The 8290-nt window shown below is 44.8% G+C and overlaps 1 long non-coding RNA gene across 1 annotated transcript in view; it reads right to left on the reverse strand.

Moving 5' to 3' along the window:
* Positions 1–306: 306 nt before the first annotated feature.
* Positions 307–8290, reverse strand: part of LOC129667576 (uncharacterized) — a 221196-nt gene continuing 213212 nt past the window's right edge. Inside the window, exon 5 of the long non-coding RNA XR_008718765.1 lies at positions 307–370. This is a non-coding gene — a long non-coding RNA (uncharacterized LOC129667576). The remainder of the gene's footprint in view (positions 371–8290) is intronic.

Genomic DNA, 8290 nt, shown 5'->3' on the forward strand with positions numbered 1-8290 from the left:
TGTTGACCTCCCTGCAAGATGGGCAAGGTGACAGCAGTCACGCGGGCAGCTCATGAGAGGAGACGTGGGGACAGCAAGAAACAGCAGAGGAAAAGCTCCGAGCAAAACCACTGTTTCTAGAAGAGACCCAGGGAAATGAGGTAGAAGGCAGAAAAAGTGTCTTGACACCAAGCTTGAGTAGACCTCCTGAGCTTGCCTGCTATCAAATGCTTCATCTTGGAGCCTCATAGGACCAAACACCATTTTGACAGGGACAGGAAAAACAAAACAAAACAAAACAAAAAACAGACTTAAAAGCTCACTCACCCTTTGCCAACAGCAGGTGGGTTTCTTCTCAAGAAGAAAGTTTTGGTCTATTTTCTTTGGAAAACTGGAAGAGAGGAAAAAAAGATTATAAAACAATTGGCAGCCCATTTGCTGAATAGGCACAGGTTAGTAGGCCTGAGGAGGGCAAGGACTTTAGTGGTTAGTAGATACATACGGTGATATGAGACTGATCGCATGGATTTTAGACACCTTTCAACAATCAATATACACAAAACCATGCCATACATGGCTTATTTAGCGTGGGTTATATGACACTTATGACAAGGCATATGCATTGTTGTATGTAGAAAATATTTTTAGGTGGGTCTTTTAAAACTTCCCACTCGCTTCATTCACTTCATTTTATTCTTTCCCCAAGCACCACACTTTTGAGTCCTGAGCCACACCCATCTGTAATTAGGCTTACAAGGGAACACAGACTGAGCAAGAAGTGATGGAGGCCTCCTTTTAAGCCCACTGGGTAACATTATGCAGAGGCCACTATGTCTCAGGTGCTGACTGGTCCAACCAGCTGTGAGAAAGAACTGAGGTGATTTGAGTGTTTGGCCAGAGGAAGGCTGAATGATGGAGGCAGATGAGCAGTGAAGGCAGAAGAGTTCCCGCTCCATTCCAGTTCAAGACTGGAGTTTTTTTTGAAAAGTCTCTAGGGACTTTGAACGGGCCTCTGTGGGTCTAGGATGGATGTGAATCAAAGCTATCCTGGCTGGATTCATATCGCCCCTGAATCTCGAGTCCATCCTACCCTCTTCCTGCCCACTTCTTAAGACTTGGCAGATGGTAAGAAAGGCCAGGAGGCTGTGTGGAGAATTTTTGCTGAGGGAACCCCGCCAGCCTGAAGGTAGCTTCCCAGACTTGGACAGCATGCCGGAGAGAAGGCTATGCAGATTCAGGTGGCACCCACCACACAGCACTGTCAGTCAGTCCCAGACAGTGCCATCTAAGATATAATTTCGGCTGTGGAGAGGAACAAGGCCTAACTGAAAAGATGGCCAGGGAGCGTATAAGCAGTGGACTCCAGTACAGCTCAGCAACACCTCTGACAAGACCTTTAAAAGCATGCTGTAATTCACTCACACAGGAAGAGGCCTTTTTATCCTTACGGTAGACAAGATGTCTACAAGGACCAAGATAACAAAGTTCTGAGTTGGTCCAAGTGTGCTGCTCAGCTCTGCCACCCCTAGCTGAGTGATTCCAGCCATGGGAACCCTCTGAGCTTTCCTCGTTTGCATAAAGGCAGTGATCCTACCAGCTGCTGCATGCCTCTGTGTGAGTCTTATGCAGCAAAGGCAAGTAGGAGAAACAATAAAAAGAACTGCCTTGATTACCCTTTGGCTCATCACATTTATGTGTCTGTAACAAGAGGAGAGCTGTCGAGAGATTTTTAGAATCTGTCTGGATGCGGGTACCTGCACTGCATTGACCTCCCAACTACCCCAATCTGATGAGACAAATGAGAACAAAATAATATTGTTTACTGTAGAACAATTACTTGATATAGATGGGGAGGGGGAACCCAAGTAACAGAAATCAGAAAAAGTTCCACTCAGAACCAGCATAAATATTTTCACTTACACTCTTGTTTCTTTTCTACACCTATGGGTGCATACAAGCCTTTGAAATTGAAATAAACCCCATACATACATATGTAATTCAGTTTAACATATTTTAGGGTGTTCATATCACTCTTGCCAACTGATGTTTTATAGCTGATATATTAAAACCCTCTTTTAACATCAAAACATTTAACTACATCATATATATATATATATATATATATATATATATATATATATATATATATATATATATTTTTTTTTTTTTTTTTTTGAAACAGGATATTCTGCAGCCCAGGCTAGCTTTGGACTGGGTACTTAGACAAGAATGACCTTGAATTTAAGATCCTTCTGCCTCCACCTCTATAGTGCCACAGGCCACCACGCCCAGTTCTAGAGATCAATTTCAGGGCTTCCAGCATGCTAGGCAAGATTCTACCAAGTGAACGACACTTCTAGCTTTATATCAGAAAAAAATAATTTAAAGGACTGAAAGAGTCTCGGTTTGGAAGAATGAGGCAAAAAAATATTTACTTGTTGAACATATAGAATCCGCCCAAGTATTCACATTTCTCAGAAACGACTGCACAGCACTACAGCATGTGTCTTCTCTCTCTCCTCTGTTTTTCAAGAGTGGGAAAGGCAGATTGCATAAATATAGTAAGTTTTAACCGCAAAAAAAATTTTTGTTTGGGTTTGAGTGGGTGAGCTCAGAAGAATACAGGCTGGCACATATACCATGGGGAACGAAATCACAGCCCCCAACTTCCAGCGAGCAGCTAGAAGATGTTGACAGGGGACTAGAGACGACAGGCAAAGGAAATGCTTACGAAAAGTTGGAAGTCATATGTCTAACGTTAAGCGAATGTCCCTGTCTATCACCCAAGCATGGCAGAGCGATTTCACGATACAGAGAGAAGCGAACTGAAATCTGCAGAGTTCATTCATATTAACTCACATTATTTGGAGTTCAAAACCTAAGGAGGGGAAAAAAGGCTTTGGAATGTGCCGCACTAAGGTATCAGACATGGGACTGTTTGTACAATGCGAGCGTTTCTGGTCTAATTTCTTTCTCAGAGAGAATAGTTGAGTTGATAAAACATATATGAGGTGGTTACGTGAGTCAAAGGCCGCATGGTCGCCCTGGTTACCAAGGCTGTGCCACAACTTTGGTCAGCCACGCTTCAGACAAAGGCCACTTTTGAGAGAGGCTGAGCGAACAAGTACCGGCCCACAGCTGCCTAAGGATGTGGAGACATTTCCTCCAAACGCAGTCTTCTTAAAGTATTCCTGACACTGTCACTACCTGCAGGCAAGACATGGGGGTGGGGGACTTACAGGGAGAAGCGGGGAATACAGGGGTACACTGAGACCCCGAAAACTCTGGAGAAGCATGCCAATGAGAAACCAACTTTCATTGGTGAAACCAGAGTCCACAGGAGCTGACAAGCGAGAGCCGATGGCGTGAACGCCTCTGACAGATGTGTGATGGATGGATCATTCGTACTGGATAGGTCTAAGAAATCCCTAGGGCTCGAGTGAGTCATGTCACGGTGTTCCTGTGAGCACATTTCCAGGAAGGGTTAACCTGGGGGAGAAGACACATCCTGAATGTGGATGACACCATCCTGTGAGCTTGGGTCCTGGGCTGAATGAAAGGGGAGAAACAAATCAACTGAGCACCCAACTTCTCCCTCTCTGCTTCCAGGTCCAACCTTGCACTCCTGCAGCTTTATCCAAGCGCCCTCTGCCTGCCGTCCCTGCCAGCCTTCCCAGCTACGATGGCTGACCTCTCAAACCTGAGCCGATGTAAGCCCTTCTCCCTTATGCTGGTTCTTGTTGGGTATTTGATCACAGCGAACAGAAAAGTGAGCAATAGAAGGTCTTCCCTCAGCGTTTAGCCCGGTTCAGCTGATGCAGCAATTCATGGTAGTGGAGCCCTCAAGAGACCTCTCCACTTGTACTTTGACCAAAATGATGAGATAAGGGCACAGATGCTGAACTGTGCCCTGGTCAGAACCCCCACCAGCCTCTTTTTGGCAGTGCCTGCCAGGACTTAATGCGTCATGGAGAGTGATCTGAGTTGCTTGCACAGATCTTAGATGGGTGCAGTCCAGGAGCTAGTGCTCTCTCTCTAGTTATGATCTTCTAATAGGGATAAGGGTTAGCTTGGCTCAGTTTATTTTCTCAGGGACAGGGTAGCAGATGGTCAGGTCCCATCGTGCATTTGTTATGTAGTAACCCTTTTGTGCAGTCAGTGTTGAATCGCATAGAGAGATGGAAGATTTTGCCTTCAAAGGGCCCTTCAAATGTTTTGATGGGTACACAAGATAGGGCAGAACACATTCGGTCTCTGCAGATGCAGCCAGGTAAAACTGTGATCTAGAACCCGGGACACTCAGCCAGTTCTGTGTCTCTGCCCTTGTTGGGAAACTGCTGGTGCCATAAATTCTACAGCTGCAGTGAGTTTGGGGGCTGCTGCCCTTTGGAACCACTGTACTTGGGACCTTAAATGTCCTCAGAACCTCTTGGGTTGAAGGGTCAGTCCCCAGGATGAGAGGGCTGGGAGGTGATACAGCCAAAAGAGGCAGGGATGAGAAAAAAAAAGAAACTAAAGGCCCTTAGGTCACTGGCATGTACCTCAGGAAATGGCTCCAGGATCCTCCACTCCCTCCTCCCGGCTTTGCTCCTTGGCTGGGAGCTTAGCAGATCAGCTCATCCCTGTGCTCCCATTGTGAGGTTTTGAGTTGCCAGGGGTCCAAAAAGAAGGGAGTGATTGATCATGGATTGAAACATCCAAAACTATGAGCCAGCCTATCCCTTTTCTCTTTGTAAGTTGATCTTCTCGTATGTGCAGTATAGCGACAGGAAGATGACGTAGTATCTCATATCGTCTGAGCAAGCATCAGATTCCTTACTATCGGCCATTACCATTTAGTGAGCAGCTCATTTCTGCTGACACAATTTGGCTGCCCATTCTAGCCCAAACTCTCTCTACTAGTTCCATTGCAAGAAAGGAGCAAAGCAGGGCTCTAGAAAAGTGGCGCATCTGGACCGCATAACACATGAGGGACAAAGCTAGGGTTGTCACTTTCACAACCAAAGGGAAAATCTGAGCTCCCAGCTCCCTACTTATCTTTTTTTTTTTTTTTTTTTGAATAGTCAAGTCTCCACACACTAGCATTCTGTCAGACACAAAAAGAGCCAGCTGCCACAAGACGGGAGACAGTCCTCTTTTCAGGTAATTCTTTTCGAGGGTAAGCAAACAAGAGTGGCTCAGTACTTACCCACAGTGCTCAGCGAAGAGTCTCCCCTAGCAGCCCAGTGGGTGCTAGGCAAGCTCTTCAGGCAGAACAACACAACGGGGCCCAAAGTGCTGACAGTTGCATCGACACAAAACGTAGCCCTGGCAAGTGAGTCTAACAATTACTGTGCATCACTCTGATTATGAGCCACAAGCATGCAATCAACAGCGGAGAGACGGTCCTAAATGGTCTCCATCAGCATTTTACTTCAGCTATCAAAGCGCGGCAGAGGACCGCACTTTCATCTGACCTAAGCGCAATGCTAATGACCCAAACACATAGGAACTCTAACAGTTGGAGAACATTGGCCACGGTGGTGGGGGATGCTGGGTAAAATGGGTGGATTTTAGTTCATTTAATTCTTTATTACCTCAGGGTAAATAAATATTATTCGTTTCTCATCTAACAGATCCATTCATACAGGCAACCCGATTTCAACTGAGGAAAGATTTAAATCAGCTTTACAGATTCCCTAGCCTGTATGACATGCATGTTCCCAGACTTTGATATCCCACGCTAAATTTTTGTGACTCTGCCCTTAAATCATGGTCCGGCTATGATAGCCTGAGGTTTATAGGATTTATTTCTATATTCCCATTTCCTAGGCACTCAATGCCTGGCCTTTATGGTGCATACTCAACAACCTGCAGGAGGGAATGCATTTTCATGGCACCATAAATAAAGAGCAGCGTTCTTCCTGAAGCCAAAGATGACTTCAGGTAAGAGAAGGCACTAGCATCTTGCAGAGACTTTCAAATTATGAAACTTGTTTACACCTGGAAGGATGATGCTAAATATATGATGACATTTACAGGAGATCTTTTTCAAGGAAGTCTCTCTCTGTCTCTCCATCTCTCCGTCTCTCTGTCTCTCTCTCACGCACTCCCCCACAAGATACAATTGCTGTTGTGCTGACTACAGAAGCTTATTTTCAAAGCCTTCCATCCCACCATCACTCTATTTCCAATGCTACCGTTTAAAACTCAAGCTGGAAATGGTATCTTGGGAGCATTTTCTTCTTAAGTAACTAAAAAGTCACTATAAATCTAGTCCGATCTGGAAGAGAAATACTAATTATTATACCGGCACCTGAGGTCAAGCATGTGAGTCGCTACTCCTGACATCATCTTCGTGCTCAAAAAGTTCTGGAACTTGGAGTATTATGTTAGGCCAGGGGTACTGAAGATGTATTCTTTGGTGACACACATTTTGGAAAGAGGAGACTGAGACAGGGCATCACGTAGCCTAGCTCACTAATGGCAACAGAGGCTAGCCTTAAACTCCTGATCTGGCTGTCCTCACCCTCCTAATTCTGAGGTTGCAGGTAGGGAGCACCACCAAGAATGCATACATGTGCACATACACGTGTCCACATGGTTTTATTCTGCATTTCATTTAACATAAGTGACACTCTTGATTTCTTCTTTAACCTCTTTCTCCCTAGAGCAGAGAGAAGGGTGATTGTTGCTACAACGTCATCGTCAGGCTGGTCAATGGACAAATGTTTGGCCAATGTTTATTAATTAGCAGAAGCCTCCAGGAACCAGGCACTGAGCTCTGTAGAGCCTAGGACTCCATTCAAACCCTTCAATTGTGTTTCTTGCGTGGGTGGATCTTAGCTCTTACACTCACTACATTCAACAACACAGCACCACCTCCCTAGACAACAAACATCTCAGCTGAAGGCATGCTCGAAGCAGTTTGCTTCTTGTGTAAATCCCATACATGCGCTTACTTAATCTGCCTTACGTTCTTACCTGGTCTTAGTTATTTGAGGACCTTTCCGGCTTCTTTGGTCGTTAATTGGTTGATTTTTTAAAAAATGTCTTAGTTAGCCTATATATACATAATAATGGATTTATTTCAATATGGCATTTTCATACATGTATATAATCTACTTTGAGCCTATTCCTATCCTGGTTGCCCTCTCTTGCCCCCTTCTCCTCCCACCAATCCCTATCCTTTTTTAGGTAAGTAAAAGAGTAAACTTTTATTTACTTGTTTATTTTGGTGACCTGTGAATACCATTGGTATTACTTACAGAAGCGTGGATTTTGTTTGTTGCTTTCCACATGTCATGTAGTGTCTCTTCCTATAGCCCCAGCTGGCCTGGAACGTACTCCATAGCCCAGGCTTGCATCAATGTTTTAGCTTTGATCTCCCAAATGCTGAGCTCATGGCCTGAGCCACCATACCTGGCTATTGTTTGTTTGTTTGTTTATCATGCATTTGTTTTGTTTTGCTTTGCTTTTTTCCAGGCAGGGTCTCACCAAGCAGTCCTGCCTGGCTTAGAACTGACTACGTAAACCAGCTTCTGGGCCTCCCATCCCTGCTGCTAAGAGCTGAGATCACAGAAATGTGCCATCATGGCAGGCTGGGCCTCTGTTTTTGAGGAGGGGAGAAGGTTCAAGACAGGGTTTCTCTGTGTAGCCTTGGCTGTCCTGGGCATACTTTGTAGACCAGGCTGGCCTGGAACTCACAGAGTTCTACCTGCCTCTGCCTCTCAGAGTGCTGGGATCATGGGTGTGCACCACCATGCCTGGCTCCTTTTTGGTTTTAATGCAAAGACTTTCTTTGAGCTAGAAGCTAGGAACAGGATACAGGAAAGGCATGCCCTTCAGATTTCATCATCAGGCTGTTATCAGGCTCTTATAAAAGTCAGTGTGTAGGGCTGGGGAGATGGCCCATTTTAGAGCACTTCTCGGGATGTAGAGGGTGCTGGGTTTAATACCCTTTACCACAACACAAAGATCTGGCTTATTCAGGTCATTGCAAGTGTGCACCATTCCTGGGTTTAGATGATTGGCAAGCTTATTAGCACCCACAAATGCTAAAGCTGTCTCAACTGTTTCCTTGCTATTCAACCCAGCAAATTATTGGCCTTGCCAACTGCCAGAGGATACAAGTGTTGAATTCTGCCAATGTGATGCCATCCAGGGTGAAAGCCAACTCAGCTTTAGAGAAGGGCTCCCATGCACAAGGAATTGTATATCAGGATGATTTCATAACCAGAGTCCAAATAGGACACAGTCAAAAAACATACTTGTGATTTGGAGAGTAATATATATATATATATATATATATATATATATATATATATATATA

This window comes from Psammomys obesus, unplaced genomic scaffold, assembly GCF_907164565.1.
Source record: "Psammomys obesus unplaced genomic scaffold, mPsaObe1.curated_primary_1811, whole genome shotgun sequence".
NCBI classification, from domain to species: Eukaryota; Metazoa; Chordata; class Mammalia; order Rodentia; family Muridae; genus Psammomys; species Psammomys obesus.